Source organism: Sorex fumeus, unplaced genomic scaffold (genome assembly GCF_029834395.1).
Source record: "Sorex fumeus unplaced genomic scaffold, SorFum_2.1 ptg000025l, whole genome shotgun sequence".
Taxonomy (NCBI): Eukaryota; Metazoa; Chordata; class Mammalia; order Eulipotyphla; family Soricidae; genus Sorex; species Sorex fumeus.
In genome coordinates, this window is record NW_026606082.1 from 584678 (window position 1) to 602281 (window position 17604).

Genomic DNA, 17604 nt, shown 5'->3' on the forward strand with positions numbered 1-17604 from the left:
GGGCATCCTGGCGCCGGTGCCTCCCGCTGCCCGCCGCTGCCGCTGCCCGCCGTTCAGCAATTTAATCTCTGGGTGTCTGGTTCCCTGACACGCTCCCGAAAGGAGGTCAGTAGGGTGAAACTGCAGCATTAGCATAAATTATTGACCCTCCGCTGTGGCGGCCACTTAAGAACTTCAGCTGCAACCCACCCCTGGCGCCCAGCCTCGGGCCACCGGTCGGTCAGTCGGGGTTGCCCGGTGGAGGAGAAAGCTGCCAAACACGGGCTCCTCGCGTTGGTCCTTCTGGAGGTGGGCTCTGTGAGCACAGACAGACAGATAGACCTGCCCAGGCACAGCAAAGGGGGCGAGGCTTCTGCCCAGATGTGACGGGAGCCCCGGGGTCAGGGGGGAGGCACGCCCAGCTTCCTTGCCGCTGGGAGCCACCCCGCCCCCCGCCCGTCCCTTGAACTTATGGGCCCGGAAGGGAGGAAAACGGGGGGAAGGCATCAGTCACGGGGCCACTGGGCCACTGGGCTCTGGTGTGTTGCCTGCGGCCCTGGCACCCAAAATCAGGGTCTGGCACGGGGCGCGTGCCCACAGCATGGGTCTCTGTGGCTACCATAACGTGGACATTCTGCTTTGGGGTTCGGGGGAGCCCGGTGGGGAGCTCTGGGCCGGTCTGATCGGGAAGGTTCCTCACCTCTAGAAGGAAGGTTCCGTCTGATCAGTGTCACAAGACCCTTCCCGGGACTCCTCCCCTGCCCTCTGCCCATTGGACAGAGGAGGAGACTGGGGCTCAAAAAGGTCGCTTGCTCAAGGTCATCTGGATGGGGCCCTTAGCCCTGGAGCTTGGAGGAGGGAGGCCGAGGCTGCAGCCGGGCCCCATCCGACTGGGCCACGCTGCTCTCGGCCCCTGCCTCGGGCTTCTCCAGAGCCTGCCTCACTCCCACGGCTCCTGGACAGTCCTCCTTCACAGCGGGGGCCCCAGCACCGCCCCCACCTCGTGCCAGTGCTCACAGTTCCTCTCTCACACCCACGTCGCCTGTGTCTGCAGACACACAGGAGCCGAGCACTGCTGGGGGAGGGGGGAGGAGACTCTGTTCCGCATCTTGGCATCTGTTTTCCCCCAAGTGCCAAGGAAATTCCATCTCCGATAAACAACAGGCAGCGCCCAGGAACGCCAGGGTGTTTGTTCCCCGCCTGGGCTCTCCTTTCCCTGCAGGGGCTGGGGCCAGTCCTCACGGCTCTGCCCTGATCGCAGTCCCCGGGGCTCCACAACACACGGACGGGCCAGGCCAGCGGCAGCGGGCACAGGAATGAATGGCTCCTTTCACTGCCTTTGCTGCAGACGTAGCATCTTCCGTGCCCGGCTCCACGCTTCCTGCCTCCCGTGCTGTTCCCAGGAGCGCTCCCCACCCCCCCGAATGGGGGGCACCCTCCGGAACCCTCGAGAGAGGCTGCCTTTGGCCTAAGGACTGTAAGGACGGCGGTTCTCGGGGGTCCCAGGGACTCTGGCCTGCTTCAAAATCTCTGTGCTCTGAAAATGTGGATGCTGAGGGCCTCAAGCCATTGCACGGTGGGGAAGGCGTCTGTCTTGCACACGGCCGACCCAGGTTCTATCCCCGGCATCCTGAGCACCACCCGAGTACTCCCCGAGCACCGCCGGGAGTAATTCCTGAGTGCAGAGCCAGGACTGATCATTGAGCACTGCTTGCTGTGATCCCAACGCTAAGAAAAATTAAAAAGTGGATGCTGGGCCAGGGACCAGCCTTGCATGTGGGAGACCTGGGGTCTGGCCCCGGGTCCTACGGGCTTCTCCCCCAGCACCCCAGGAGATGGCGCCCAAAGGAAGAGGACAGCAAAGTGGGAACGCTGTTGTGTGTCCACATGGGCACTGAAGCACCTTCTCAGAGTGGCCCACGGTTTCCTCTCCTCTTCCCTGAAGCGAAGGGGCTTTGCAGCAGCCCCGAGGGGCTGGATCTTGAGATGGGCGGGGGGGGGGGGGGTCGAGGGGTGGTTCCTGGGCCTGCTGAAAGGGTCATGACTCTCCCCAGGGTCCTGATAAGGGGGAGCAGGAAGGTGGATGGAGAAATGTACATTGGCAAACACCGCCACAGCGGGGAGAGAGGGGGACAGGCGCCAAAGGGCATGGGCAGCAGAAGAGGAGTGGACGGGCTCTCCCCTGAAATCTGCTGACCTCTGCAGGCCCTGGGCGTGTCTCAGAGGCCATGCGTGTGTGTGTGTGTGTGTGTGTGTGTGTCCGGGAGCTGCTGTGGTGGGGCGGAAAAGTGCCAGAGACGCGGACAGGGATGGGTGAACACCTTACGGAGCGGCTGCCAGAGGCTGTGAGTGCATGACTGAGACACAGAGATCCTGAGTGCTAGGGAATACCTCTGAGGGGGCCAGTCTCACAAACAGGGCTCAGAGGGGCTGGGGGCACTCGCCGAGTGGCCCCACAGCCCTGCATTTGTCCCAGTTTAACTCAGGAAACTGGGAACGAAGGAAGGGGGTTCCGCACTGACACACCCGGCGATGCTCAGGGCTGACTCCTGGCTCTGTGCTCAGGCATCACTTTCCAGCGGAGCTCCAGGGTCCGTAGGGGGTGCCGGGGATTGAATCACGGTGGGCCACGTCCCAGGCAAGCTCTCTCTGGGCCCCAAATCACAACCTTTAACTTCCCGCCCAGCGAGCTTCCTGTGGACGCTTCCTTCCGAGTCCGGTGAGGAGACCAAAAGGGTAGTGTAATGTAAAATCACCGAAGAAACGGTAATCGTCAAAATGAAATTCAACTTATGACTAGTGCTAATATTAGAATCTAAAGTTATGTCTCTTCATGATATCCATGATATCCGTATGTGAAAGTTGTAAGATGTTTTCTTAAGCCATTCCCATTTTCCTAAAGTCTACCTACCAATAAAGCTTCATTCGTAGGGGGAAAAGGGAATGTTATTTATTGATATAAAGCTATATCAAGATTTTGAGATCACAGATACTCTCACATTCATTTGCAACCTGAATTTTGAATGGATGCTTAAGATACTGAGGTTCATGTGATGATTTAGCTTTGTCTTCGAAAATGTAATTTTTTTGCATTTCATTTTCCATAATAAATGCTATATCAGATAAAAAAAAAAAAAGAAGAAGAAGAAATTCCTCCACGTTCACAGAGGCACAGAATCACACTTCCGTTGCCCCGGGCAAGAGAGAACCAGTCCATCACCCTGTTCCCATAGGAAGTCCTTGGTCCCCACTCCCTCATCCATCACTCCAGGGGGTACCGGCAGCCCTGACCCCTCCCACCAGGGCTTAGCTTGCCCTTTCCTGAATCTCTGCTCTGCCTATCTGCTCCGTCCTTGGCTTCCTCCACGCCCTGCTCGGTCCGTGTGATTTCCTGCAGGCAGTCAGGAGCCTGCGGTCTGTGCTTCCTCCCCTCTTCCTGCGGAGGGACACACGGACAGAATCTCCAGCGAGGACCGGGCGTGACCTGCCTTTCTCTTCACTGCGGGCCTGGGTGGGACTCGGGAAGAGCAGCTTGAGAGACGCTTTGGCCCAAAGGTGCTTCCTGTCACGCCTGCTTTCCCTGCGTCCTCTCTCCTCACACCGGTCACCTGCTTCAAGGCATCACAAGGTACAAGGCTCACATCCCGGCTCAGGAGAATGTCATGGGGCCTGGCTCAGGGTGTTTGGAACATGACGAGAGACAGCAGAGAGGGGGACACGGTCCTTCTTGCCCAGGCCCCTGATTTGATTTTATTTTATTTTTGTCATAGACTGAGCTCTCCCATCAGCTGAGTTGATGGGCAGATTGGAGGTGCCTCTCTTGAGACTGGGCCCAAACTTAATTCATTGGTCTCCCTTCCGTGGTTCTTGCATGTCTCTCATTCGCCTCCCCCTTTACATTGACGTTTTGGGGCCAGAGAGATAGTACAGTGGGGAGGGGTTTGCCTTGCACACAGCCGACCTGGGTTCTATTCCCAGCATCCCATATGATCCCCCGGGAGTAATTCCTGAGTGCAGAATCAGGAGCAACCCCTGAGCATCGCTGGGTGCTCAAAGAAATGTAGTAAATTGACTTTTTTATTTTCTGAACTGAGAACTGTTTAAGAAGTGAACCGAACGGCAGGTCTGAAATGGACATGCAGTTCCCTAAACAGAGGCTTCACCATGCTCAACTCCAGAAACCGAACCAGCTCACTGCGCTCGAGCCAGGCCCTCTGGCCAGGCAGTCCTGTGAGCCGGGCGCTCCTGGGCAGCCAGAGACAGGATGTTCTCAAAGGCGGCGGGGACATGTGAAAGTTTTATTAGCACCTGGGAGAGATTTGCTCCCTGGCGCCGCTGTCATGGTGAGGGAGGGAACGCAAATTCGGAGGGAAGAACGTTCTCACTTTCTGATGGACTGTGACGGATGCCGGCATGGTGGCTCTGTCACGGCTGGTCCTGGCCCTCGGGGAACTCCTCGGTGCCGCGTCCCTCCCTCTTCTGCCGTGTGTGTTGCACTCTGTGCATCTGTCTGGAACAGGGACTCAAGCACCTCCCCGCTCTCTGTGCCCTTGTCCTGGGACGTCCAAGCCTCGAGGCCCGTGGGGTACCTGTGGAATGACTCTGGTGTCAGACTTGCCCTGCCAGGACATTGAGGGACTCTTTTTTTTTTCCTTTTTGGGTCACACCTGGCGATGCTCAGGGATTACTCCTGGCTCACGCACTCAGGAATCACTCCTTGGCAGTGCTCAGGGAACCATACGGGATGCTGGGAATCGAACCTGGGTTGGCCACATGCAAGGCAGATGCCCTCCCTGCTGTTTTATGGCTCCAGCCCCCCATTGAGGGACTCTTGGGAATAGACGTGGGCTGGTATGTGGGCGGGATCCCTGCGCTGTGATTTTATCAGGACCGTGTGCCTCCCCAGTCTGCTCCTTGGGCCCTGCCGGTCCCTGGCCATTCCAGGGAGGGTTTATTGTCCTTGGGATCCTGCCAGAGGTGGGTGGGGAGGGGGGAGAGGAGACCTGCCGGTGCCTGGGGCTCTGCCTCACCCCTCTGGGTCTCAGCTTGTTCGTCTGTAAGCGGGAGGGTGCCCCTCTGCCTCACTGGGGGCTGAGGATGGCAGAGAAGCTGGTGCATACACACACAAGCCAACAGAGGTCCCCCCAATGCTGGTGTAGCGAGTCTTTGGGGGGGCAGCCAGGGGCTGTGCTTAGGTTTCCTGCATGGTCACCCCCAGTCTCTGGCTCAGAAATCCACCCTCGCGCTGCCTTCAGCCCTTCCCGGAATTCTGCCCTCCCGTCTCTCTGACCGTCTGTGTTCCTGCCCTGACCCGGCTTGGGCGCCCCCCACCCCCCACCCCGTCATGTTCAGAGTGGCGAAAGCACGGCTCCGAACGACTGTCTCAGGAGTTAAGCAGTGAAGAATGGGTTTTGATTCACAGACATCCAGAGCACAGCACCTTGCTTCAGGTCTGTTTCGATCCAGGCACCGAGAGCCTCCGGGCCAAGGTTTTTGCCTCCCTCCCTTTCCCAGACCTTGGACTCCCCGGGACAGTGACAAGGAAGCCACACTTGCCTCTCCTCGGGGCCAGGTCCCTGTGGAAGGAGAACCTTGCCCTTCCAGGCCACCTCGTGGTTCTAAAGAGAGGATTTGTCTGTCCCCAAACCAACCAGAGTGGCAAGAGAGGGTAGGGGGTGGGCTCTGCTGGTCAGCTGACACCAATTAGGACCCCTCTGGGGAACTGAATGTGGGGTTGCCCCAACCCAGCCCCACTTCCCGGCCACCAGTGTCCGTCCTGCCCGGTATTAACGGCAGGAGGAAGGGATGGTGGCGCGGTCATCAACCAGAACTTTCTCAAGCCGAGAGAGGCCGGGTGTTGCTCTAGAGCCCCGATTGCCCGCAGGACCGCAGGGGCACCCCCTCTCCACTCCCCCGTCCCTGTTCCCTCTCCCTCCACTTGTTCTGAGTGCCCGTTGCCTGAAAATAACAAGGTTGGAGGCAGAGTGATGAATGCGGTGAGATCAACTCGGTACTAATTTTGCCTGGAAGCCATCGCTATTTTGGGCTCCCGCTGAGCGCTGGTTTAGCTTAGCTGGTTAGAGAACAGACTCTTGAGGTCAAGGGTATGAAAAGGAGCAGAAACGGGCCCGCGAGCGCCAGTCCGAGGTCCCGAGGATGCTCTGCCACCGGGCCACTGGAATCTTCTAGTAAGTCATTCTCTCTTCTCCTCGGAGAGGCCTTCCCTCCTGTCCCTACCCACCCCCCAACCGCCAGTTACCCTCCACTGTCCTCTGAGTGACCTGCCCTCCTGCCCCTCCCAGCCCCCACTAGATCTGCTGGCTGGTGGGGGCCCCCGAGCGGGGGGCTGGCTGGGCTTCCTTGTGTCTTTGCAGGAAGCTGTCTAGGTTCCAGTTTCCAGGCCCCAACTTCCTGTGGATGGACGAGGGGCGAGTGGGTGGGCCGAGTCTGTATTCTGGGCTCCTGGTGGCAGCAGGCCTGACATGGGGTCACCGCTGAAGTCATTTGACATAGAGTCACACTCTCAGTCAATGCGCATTTGAAAAAAAAAAACAATGCTTCCGTTTTATTGTGGTTTGTTGTGTGCTCGGTGCTTACTCCTGGCTCTGTGCTCAGAGACTGTGACTGGCACGGCTAGGAGATGTGTGTGTGTGTGTGTGTGTGTGTGTGTGTAGGGGGGGTTGGGGCGGGGGACAGCATTATGCCGTGCCAGGGATCAGCCCAGGTCAGCCTCGTGCCGGGCAAATGCCTTAAGCCGTGTACTGTCTCTCCGACTGGAGGATGATTCTGAAATGCCAGCAGAGCGTCAAACCAAGAAACCACGCCTGTCCCCGGGGAGAGCGGCTCTCCACCTCTTCCCTACTTAGTGCTGCTGGGCCTCCCCTACCCAGATACTCAGGACAATTTGTGGACAAAACGTTACCAGTCAGTGTTTAAGGGATTCCCCCGAGCTCACATTTATTTTTAATTTTTACTTATTTATGACTTTTTTTGTTGCTGTTATTTTAAATTTTGTATTGAATATCTGTAGCATAGCAGTAGGGCGTTTGCCTTGCGTGCAGACTGCCCGGCCGATCCGGGTTCGATTCCTCCTCCCCGCTCGGACAGCCCGGCCAGCTACCGAGAGTATCTCGCCCGCACGGCAGAGCCTGGCAAGCTCCCCGTGACGTATTCAAGATGCCAAACACAGTAACAACAAGTCTCAAGATGGAGACGTTACTGGGCCTGCTCGAGCAAATCGATGAACAACGGGAGGACAGTGACAGGGTATTGAATATCTGTGAGATAGACCGTTGCAAAGCTGTTCATGGTTGGGTTGAGTCATACACTGATTCAACGCCCATTCCCTCTACCACTGTACATTTCTCACCACCGATGTCCCCCGTTTCCCTCCCACTATCCTCCAACCACTCGCCCCCCACCCCCATCCCCCGCCTGCCTCTGGCAGGCACTTTTCTTTTCTCTCTCCTTTTGTGCATTATGGTTTGCAATACAGGTGCTAAGAGGCCATGGAGTTTGTTCAGGGCGTTCAGTATTTTTATTAGGACGGTAAGGCTGGAGTAGCTTTTTAACTGAGTGGCGGCTTTGGGGTGTGCTGTGACTGTCAAGGCTTCTGGAAGTACAGGGAGGTGGGGGAGAGGTAGCCCATCCGGACCCCAAGAAAGCCTGGAGATTTCAGTCACAGAACCCCGCATACCAGAATTTTTAGCAGTTTATATCTGCCTGGCAAGCTACCGAGAGAGAGTATCTCGTCCGCACAGCAAAGCCTGGCAAGCTACCCGTGACGTATTCAGTAAGCCAAACACAGTAACAACAAGTGTCACTGGGCCTGCTCGAGCAAATTGATGAACAACGGGAGGACAGTGCTACAGTGCTATATCTGGTGAGGTCCATCCCAAGACTGTGGGATCCAACCGGGAGCATGGCAATAATTTTGGATTATGGAAGCAAGAGGCTGCCGGGGGCTCTGCTTGGGCGGGCACCAGGCTGACCCACCCCCCTCTGATTTACGTCCCCCCCCCCCCCACGGTCTGTTCAGTCATGCATGGGTCCAAGATTAACTGTGGCTTTTGGCTTTTGATCTCTGTTGACATTTATTTACGGGTCTCTGAAGCAAGGCCAGTAGGAACCAGCTCACATTTGAACTGGCCTGGGCAGGAGTGCCAGGCTGGCAGGGCGCGTGTGGACCAGGGCTGGGGAGTTTCCTGTATTGAGCCCAGCTACCCAGCGGTGCTGCCTGTGCTCTTGGAAAGATTCCTCTCTCCGCCGGCCCCAGCCCCCCGGCCCAACTGCCCAGCACTTAAAGTTTGGGAGGACCCTAATCACGAGCACAGATGGGCTGGGGGATGGTCCAGCAGGTCAGGCACTGGCCTTGCACAGGGGCCGGGGACCTGGGTTTGCTCCCCAGCACCACATCTGGTCCCCCAAGAACTGCCAGGGTGATTCCTGAACACTGCCCCCCCCCAAAAAAATCAAAAGTTAAATATCGGCTACAAAGTTGCCATTCCCTCATATGCTGCAGGCTTGAAAGGCGTCACTGGGGTTGCTACAGGGGGCCTGGGGGGCTGCGAGCCCAGGGGTCCCGGAGAGGGAGGGCTGGGTGGGGAGTGGGGCTGATGCTCTGGAGAGGGCAGCCGGTCAGTGGCTCTGCGGGCCGGGGAGGGTGGCTTGGCTGCCAGGGCGCTGACAGGGATGAGAACAACGCCCAGACAAGGCGCCCTCTGTTCCGGCAGCCCCCGGGGGCCAGCGGAGGCCGCTTCTCTTGGCCACTTCTCCCGCCGGGGAGGCCGCACTCCTGGATCCTTCGCGGGAGGAAAACAAACTCTAAATGGACACAGGACAGGGCAGGGCAGTGCTCGGTCTCCCCCCAGGCCTTCCCTGGGTTCTGTGCTGTGGGTGCTCCTGGCGGGGCAGAGGTCTGGGTGCAGTGGTGTGTGTGTGTGTGTGTGTGTGTGTGTGTGTCTATGTGAGAGTGTATATGTGCTTATATATAGATGTAAGGGTGCATATGTGCACATGTGTTTGAGTATGTGTGCATATTTGTGTACATGTGTGTATACGTGCATATGTGTGTTGAAGTATGTATGCAAGTGTGTGTATATGTGTGTATATTCGTGTTTACATATGAATGTGGGGGAATGTTCATGTGTGTTTGAGTATGTGTGTGTATGTGTGTGTGCATGTGTGTGTTGACGTGTATGTGAGTGTGTATATATGTGTTCACATATAAGTGTGGGGAGGTGTGCATGTGTGTATTGGAGTTTGAACATGAGTGTGTGTGTGTATATGTGTGTTTGTGTTTACATGTGAGTGTGGGGAGATGTGCACGTGTGTGCTGGAATATATAGGTGAGTGTGTATGTGTGTCTTATAGAAGTGAGTGTATTATGCGAATGTGTGTTTGTGTGCAGGTGTGAGGGTCACATCCGTGTATGTGTGTGACTATGTGAGTCTCCCCGGGGACAGCCGGTCTTGCAGGATGGTGGGATGTAAACCCGCCCTTCGGCCTGCTTCGACCTGTAGCTGGGGCCTCTCCCCAGAGCCCACGTGGTGGGCCTTCAGCTCCATGTTCGTGGAGTGTGTGTCTCTGCCCGCCCCCGGTCATTCGTCATTCTCTGTCTGGGCCTCAAAACCGCCCAAAGGCCGCAATGCCCTCAGCCAAGGGACGATGATCGGGGCCTGAGTGAAGCACAGCGGATAAATATCACGGTCCTCCCGTTGTTCATCGATTTGCTCGAGCGGGCCCAGTAACGTCTCCATTGGAGACTTTGTTGTTACTGTGTCTGGCATATCCAATACTCTCGGTAGCTTGCCGGGCTCTCCGAGAGGGGCGGAGGACTTGAACTCGGGTCGGCCATGTTGGCCGCTTGTAAGGCAGACGCCCTACCACTGTGCTATGTATTAGCTTTCTGAGTCACACCCGGTGATGCTCGAGAGTCACTCCTGGCTCTACTCAGGGATCGCTCCTGGCAGTGCTCAGGGGACCACATGGGATGCCGGAGATCAAACCTGGGTTGGCCGAGTGCAAGGCAGACGCCCTCCCCGCTGTACTATCGCTCCAGCCCCATGCCGCTGATATTTCTAGGCTCAACCCTAGCCTGCCCACCAGAGGGCAAAGTGCCCTTGTTTGGGTCCCGGGCAGAAGCGGGGCCCTGCGTACCGGGGCAGGGCGGGCCGAGGGAGACAGGCCTGGCCCCTGCCCCGTGGTGACCTGTCTGATGGCTCCCTGACCAGCAGTGCTCCCTGCTCTTCCCTTGAGATGTCTTCAAGCCTCCCAGCTGAGCACGCAGGTGGGGGGTTGGCGAGTGCAGCCTGAGGGGGAGACCCGGGCACCTTCTCTCCTTCCCTTGGGCCTCTCAGGAGGCAGAGGGGAGTGACGGTGACGGCCTGGGGAAGGAAGTCTGGCCGTGTGCAGAGACATTTCGTTTGAGGACCGTATCTGAGGGTGCTCAGGGGCCGCTCCCAGTGCTCGGGGGACCGTGTGGTACCAGGGGTGCAGCCGGGGCTCCCGTGGGCAGAGTCCGTTCCAGTGCTCTGCGCTTCTCCCAGGCCCTGTGTGGCTTAGAGGGTCATGGCGGTGGGAGCAGGCAGGGTGCCAGCAGACAAAGCCGAGGATGTTTCTGAAGATCCTGCAGGGCCCAGGGCTCCCCCCTCGACAACAACAAACCCCCCTCGGTGCACCACCCCCTCCCTGTCTGCTGACAGCTGCGCGGAGGTTGGGATATGCTGGTTCTGGCCCCAGCAGGCACGGGGTGCCTCGGTGCCGTCTCTGTGCCGTGCAGAAATGAAGCATCAGCTGCCTCCAGCCAGCTAATCAGGGCGCCCCAAGTTTAATACAACCCAGGCGGCTGAGGCAGGCGAATGTGGAAACAAAGCCGCGTGCAAATGTGTTTTTATGTAAACACAGCAGGGGGTGTGGCTGCCTGCGGAGAAAGTACCGGGGGCTGGTACCTCTGAGAGCAAAAATAGCCCTCCGCCCTGAGTTAGCGCTCTGGGTGCAGGGCGGCCTGGGGTGGGGGTCACGGGGAACCAGCTGCCTCCGGGGGACCCCCCTGCCCGGAGCCGCCCTGCAGGTGGGCAGCAGGGCCGGGGCGGGTGGAGGGCTTCTCGGAGCCTCTGCCTTGCAGAGAGCCGCCAGCCAGCGCTGCAGAGAAAGAGCACTGGATTGGCTTTAGTAATTTCACGACAAGATAGATGCCCAGGCTTGTGCTGTAGTTTCAGTCTTGGTGTTTTGTTTTGTTTTGTTTTTGTTGTTTTTGTTTTTTTTTTTAAGCAAATGCGGGTGGGGGGGGCTTGGAGCGATAGCTCAGTGGGTAAGGCGTTTGCCTTGCGCAAGGCCTACATGGCCAGCTCGGGTTCGATTCCTCCGCCCCTCTCAGAGAGCCCGGCAAGCTACCGAGAGTATCTCGCCCGCACGGCAGAGCTGGCAAGCTCCCCGTGACGTGTTCGATATGCCAGACACAGTAACAACAAGTCTCACCACTTGTTGTGAGACGTTAGTGGTGCCCGCTCGAGCACATCGATGACCAACGGGAGGACAGTACAGTGCTACAGTGCGGGTGCCATCAGGGAGGGGGCCAGAACACAGCTACCACAGCCCCCCTGCCCCCCCCACTCCCTACCTTTCATTCCTCCCCCCTGAGCCTTTTATTCCTCCCCCTGAGCCCTTAGGCTGGAGCCCCTGCCTGCCCACCCCCCTGGCTGGCTGGTTTCCTTTTGATCTTTCTGGAATGTCCTGCCAGTGAAGCTAGAGCCTGGGTCTGGCTGCTGTGTGTCTGTGGTCAGGAAGGGCTGGGCCACAGCCGGGGGTGCTCAGGGCTGACTCCTGGCTCTGTGCTCAGGGATCACCCCTGGTGGAGCTTGGAGGACCCTCTGGGGTGGTGGGGATCACAGCGGGACTGGCCGTGTGTGGGGCTTTACCTCCCCCTGGTGCTCTTCCTCCAGGCCTGGAGCACCGTCCTCCCGTTGCTCACTGATTTGCTCCAGCGGGCACCAGTAGTAACGTCTCCATTGTGAGACTTGTTGTTGCCGTCTTTGGCATATCGAATGTGCCACGGGGAGCTTGCCAGGCTCTGCCATTCGAGCAGGATATTCTCGGTAGCTTGCTGGGCTCTCCGAGAGGGGCGGAGGAATCGAACCCGGGTCAGCCGCGTGCAAGGCAAACCCCTACCCGCTGTGCTACCACTCCAGCCCTGTCACTTAATACATATATTTTGCAGGAGGGACCCACATCTGGCAGTGCTTAGAGCATAACTCCCGGCTTAGCACTCTGAGATCACTCCTGACAGTGCTCAGGGGATCCTTTGTGGAGCGGGGAATTGAACCCCGGTCAGCCCCGTGCAAGGCAGGTCGTGTGTCTACTGGGCGGATTAGTACAAAAGTGAATTTTCCTGCACTGTGGGACTCCATGGAGGATTCTCGTATGAAACTCAGAAGGTGAAGAAGGTTGAGTTTATTGTCCAGTAGATGGGTCTGGGTCCCTCCCCAAATGTCTGGGCCTCTCCCTTCCCCATGAATGACATCCCTGTCCCTCCCCATGCGGGTCCACTCGCCTCTGGTGATGGCAAGCCCCCCCCCCCCCCCCCCGTCCCCGTCCCCGTCCCCTCGTGAGCTGAGAGGGGCCTCCAGGCTGTCCTCAGCCCCCAGGGAATGAGAACATGGTGGGGGTGGGCAGTGTGTGTGTGTGGGGGGGGGGAGGGGGATGCTTGTGCCCCTTTAAGCAAGTTTGGGAAGTGGAGCGCCCAGGCAGGGCAGTTCCAAAGGGAGTTCAGCCTGTGGGTCAGGGTTCCGGCCAAGGTTCCTGCAGAGCCCCGGACCCTGGTCGTGTGCACTTGAGCAGGAAGATGCCAACAACACCCGTCGCGGCAGGGAGCCTCCACGGCATGCCTGGATCCCAGCTCAGTCTTTGGGGGTGCGGCGGGGGCTGAGGTCCTCCATAGCCGTCACCTCCCTGGGTTTTACCCAGAAAACCCAGCCGTTTTCTGGGTAAAGAGCCTGTGGCTTTGAGACTCTGCGCCTCTGTTCCTTCTCGATGCTTGTGGGCAGCTCCCGCCCAACTGCCAGGCTCCCGGCCACTGTCTGTGTCCACAGCAGCCAGGGGCCCGGAGTGATGGGACCGCGGGGAGGGCCCTGCTTTGCGTGGGCTGAGCGAGGCTTGATCCCTGGCACCCCGTCTGAGTAATTCCCAGTGCAGAGCCAGGAGTGGCTCCTCAGCAGCGCTGGGGGGCCCCCAAACTAACACCTCCCCCGAATCTTGCAGCCAGTTGTGGAAAAGAGCCGTCCGGAGGCTCCCGAGCGGCCCCTGCAGGAAGAGGCGGTCCCTGGTGTTCGCTCCGCCGCCGGCTCTTCTCTGCCCGAGGGGAGGGGCTTGCTGCTGGGCTGACCCTTGGCTGTGTGCAGTGGAAGGGCGATCGAGAGACGGTGTGATCAATAATTCATGGACACCGCTCTCCTCGGGTGAGCGGGAGGCAGCGAGGCCTGGCTGTCTTCCAGGGAGAATTCGAGCCCTGACACGCAGGGCTGTGGGGTTGTGCGGGGCGGGGAACAGAATTCCTGCCGGAGGGCAGCTGGACCCGGCCTGGGGGGATGGGTGCTGAGGCCTCAGGGCTCTCCCGGGAACCTTGTGTTAGGGCCGCAGGAGCCCTTCGGGAGCTGAGATCCAGGTGTGGGGCCTGCAGTGTTGGTGGTGCCAGGGCTTAACCTTGCCCCGTGTTTGCAAAGACAAGTTCTCCAGCAAAGCTGCATCAAAGGGTTTGGCATTGTCCTGGGGCTGCTGCAGGGCTGAGGGGTGGGGGGATGGGGCGGGCCTCCCCTCCCCTTCCCTCCCCTTCCCTCCTTCCCCCTTCCCCACCCATTCCTTCTTTCCCCTCCCCTCCCCTCCCCTCCCCTTCCCTTCCCTTCCCTTCCTCCCTCACCCTCTCCTCCCTTCCTTCCTTTCCTTCCCCTGCCACCCAGCGGGTCTGCCCTGTGGGTAAACATTCTGCCCAGAGCCCGCCGAGCCATCCATTATCTCCCCCAGACAATTAGCAGCCCATTAAGGAACTGATGCAAATGTGTTCTAATTGACCTGCGACTCAGCTCCCAGGAGAAGGATGACTCCAGATGGCTTAATGATGGGGATTTAGGGCCTTTCTTTGGCGTCCCTCTTGGGGAGCACAGAGAGTTGGGCTCCAAGGGCTTCCAGCTGCCCGGCAGGGAAGGCCAGAGACGGTGACCCGCGCCCTGAGTCTCTCCCACCCCTCCGGGGCCCACGAGAGCGGTCAGCACTCACTCCTTCCTGTTCCACGGCTGCCCCGCTGCACACCCCTTCCCCGGGGCCCTGACCCAGGCACTGTGGGGTCACTGCATTCACCGTCCCCCTAAGGACACTCGTGCCTGTGGGAGCAGGCTTGGGTTCCCAGGAGACCAAGCAGGAAGCATGGAGAGTCACCACCCAACTCCATCGCTCCCCCAACACACACACAAATACACACACGCACACAGACACGCACAACACACACACACAACACACACGAACACACGCGCACACACACACACACGCACACACACTGCCCGCCAGTGTGGGACATCCTTTCCACCCGAGGAACCACCGTAACTTAGCACATTCCCCTAAAGTCCATGTGTATGTTGGGGTCCGGGGGTGGGGGGGAGTCTGTTTCACATGGTGGGCGGGTGCTGAACAGCAGAAGCTGCCCCCTGGAATCCGCTGGCTGTGGCTGGTTCTTCCCTCTCCCTGCTCCGAGGCATTGCCCTCCCCAGAGCACCAGGATGCAGGGCTTGACACCCTCCTGCTCCTCCGCCCGCCCGCCCGGTCTCTTACAGGCCTAAGGGCTCGGGCTTTGATGCTCGGAAGACTCATCCCCCGCCTGGACACAGCTTGTTTGTTTACCCACCACTTGTGAAGCTGAGTGGTTTCTTACAAGGCGGCAGACCTGGGGTGGGCTCCGGGATGGAGCACGCCTTCCTGGTAGGAGGTTAGGTTCGAGTCCTGATGCCTCATGGTTCCCTGAGCACTGCTGAGAGTGACCTCTGACACTGAGTTAGGGGTCGTCCCTGAATACCACTGGGAAGAAGAATGCAATGACCTAGTGTGTAGAACAGTGCCTGGCACAGCAGAGCTGTTCAGTCAACAGTAACCCATGCTGTTAAGGTACAGTAACTTTTTCATGGCTGGCGTGACGTTTGCATGAACTCAGTCCTTCCAGTACTCACGACAGAGTTGACTGCTCCCGGTTTTCAGGGGAGGAGACTGAGTCTCAGAGAGGCCCCGACCCGGGACGCTGTGTGTCAGACTGCTGGGCTCAGGCCCGGCTGTCCCCGCCTCTCTCCCACCGTCGTTCCCGCTTGCTGGCACAGCCGGCTTCGGGGTCACGAGTGAAGAGGGCCTCGCGTGTGCCCCTGGAACAAGACACACTGGGGTCTTCACCGGGGGAAAGGCAATTTTAATATTTTTTCCTAATGGGCACCATATGCTCCCTCGGATTTTTTTAGTTAATTACCTCGCGGCAGATGGCTGGGTGTGCGGGCCGGGCAGCGGATGGCGCGGGGCCTTCTCGTTTATCTTCCCGAGTTTGGGGAAAGATGAACGAGAAGGGAGGGGGCCCGCCCTGGAGCACAGTGGACCCCGGGCTCTGCTGGGTGGGCTTCAGCTCTGCTTTGGGGTCTGGGCCATGTGGGCAGGCAGACACCCGCCACCAGGCCAGGCTCAGAGAAGCTCACTGTGCGGGTCCAGCGGGGCCACCGTGTTCCCCTTGGACACAGCCAGCGTGTGTGTATGTGTGTGCATGTGTGCGTACATGTGTACACATGTGTGTGCTTGTGTTTGCGTGTGCGCACGTGTATACATGTGTGTATATGTGTGCGGCGCATGCCCACATGTGTGCGTGCACAGTTCTTCCCCAACATGAGTTGGACTGCTGGGATTCTAGACCCCCCGAGGGCTCAGGTGACCGGTCAGGAGGGCACCACGGAGGAATCGCCCATGTTTCCTGGCCTTGCTCTCACGTGCCGAGTGGTTGGTCGGGAAAGAAGGGCCAGGAGGTCGGGACAAAGGGGAAGGGGTCCGCGGCTGAGAGAAAGAGTGTTAGAGGGTCTCTGTCTGTTTCTGGGAGACACGGCGGGGAGGAGGGAGGGGGCTCGCCTGGGGTCAGGAGTAAGCCCCGAGAGAGAGACAGAGAGACAGAGATAGAGAGAGAGAGAAGAGAGGGAGAACCAGAGATAGAGAGACAGAGAGACATACAGAAACACAGAGATAGAGATAGAGAGAGACAGAAACAGAGAGAGAGAGAAAGGCAGAGAGAGACAGAAAGACAGAGAAACAGAGAGACAGAGAGAGATAAGAGAGACAGAGACAGAGACAGACAGAGACAGACAGAGGGAATCTCGCCCATCTGGTGGTAAGGAAAAGGCCGAGCACATCGGAGTCTCTCTGGGTGATGGCTCTGTTTGGTTTGGGGCGGGGTGCTGGCTTCAGGGCCACACTCGGCTGTGCTCAGGGCTGACTCCTGACGCTGTGCTCAGGGATCCTCGCGGACTCTGTGGAGCGACAGATGGCGCCCAGGCCAGCTGTGTGCGAGGCGCGTGCCCTGCCCCCGGCCTCTCTCTCCGGCCTTCCTGCAGTCCGGTCTCGGGGTGGCGGAGGGGGCCCGGCCTTCCTGTGGAGCTGGGGATGCAGCCTTAGCACACGCCACCCTGTTCCCGGCCTCCCTGTGGGCGCTGCTGCCAACCGGTCATTTCCTTGACTGCTCAGCGCCAGCGGTTCATTGAGGTGCTAAAAATAGGCCGAGTTTAGACACCCTGAGGCTCCAGCTGGAGGCACAAACCACAGTCGCCGAGTCTGCCAGTCTGCCACGGTCCACGGAGGGGCCTCCCGGCCGAGCTTGGGGGGAGCAGGGGAAACAGGGGGAACTCAGCGGCGGGGGAAACTGAGGCTCGGAGGGCTGGGGTGGGGGGAGGTAGCAAACCCGCGAAGAGAGAGGAAGAGACGTTAACTTCTTTTCGCCACAGCTCCCATCAGCCCTAAAGTCCAGCTCACTGGGAGATGGATTTTTTTTTTTGGTGATGGGTGAGGGGGTGGGGTGGGGGATGTAGCCGACCCGCCAAGCTCAGGGCTTTCTCCTGTGTCTGTGCTCAGGGACCACTCTTGGTGGGCTCAGGAGACCAGATGTGATGCGGGGGCTCAAACCCGGGTCTCCTGCATTCAGGGCAGGGTGGGTGCCTTCGGATGGGGGGTCACAGCTCACAGACGACAGGAGAGAATCCAGCCATTGTGGTGTCAGGGGTGTAATGATCACATGGAGACCGGAAGGGCTGAGCAAGCACCCCCCCAACACACACACACAAGCATACCTGCACACAGGGCCCTGGGGAGAGCCCCCCCCCCCACTTGCCTGGAAGGCTGCAGGAGGGAGAGGTTTGTGATGCCCTGAGGCTCGGGGAAGGATGACTGTTAGTTGAGATACAGCGAGGGGGGTGGGTGGGGAGAGAACTTGGCTGTCCTGGACCAGAGGGACTGGCAGCACCGGGGTACCTGGAGGCAGGTGGGCCTGTGGCTTGGCAGAGGAAGGCGTGATGTGTCTCTGCAGGGCCCAGAACGTTCTGAGGCTGTCGCTGGCTTTGCGGGGCGTGG

The 17604-nt window shown here is 59.0% G+C and overlaps 1 protein-coding gene across 1 annotated transcript in view; it reads left to right on the top strand.

The window, feature by feature from the left end:
• The first annotated feature begins 13974 nt into the window (after nt 1-13974).
• The window catches only part of WSCD2 (WSC domain containing 2), a 43645-nt gene continuing 40015 nt past the window's right edge, over nt 13975-17604 (top strand). Inside the window, exon 1 of the mRNA XM_056114462.1 lies at nt 13975-13978. The gene's annotated coding sequence lies outside the window, so the exon portion shown is untranslated. The remainder of the gene's footprint in view (nt 13979-17604) is intronic.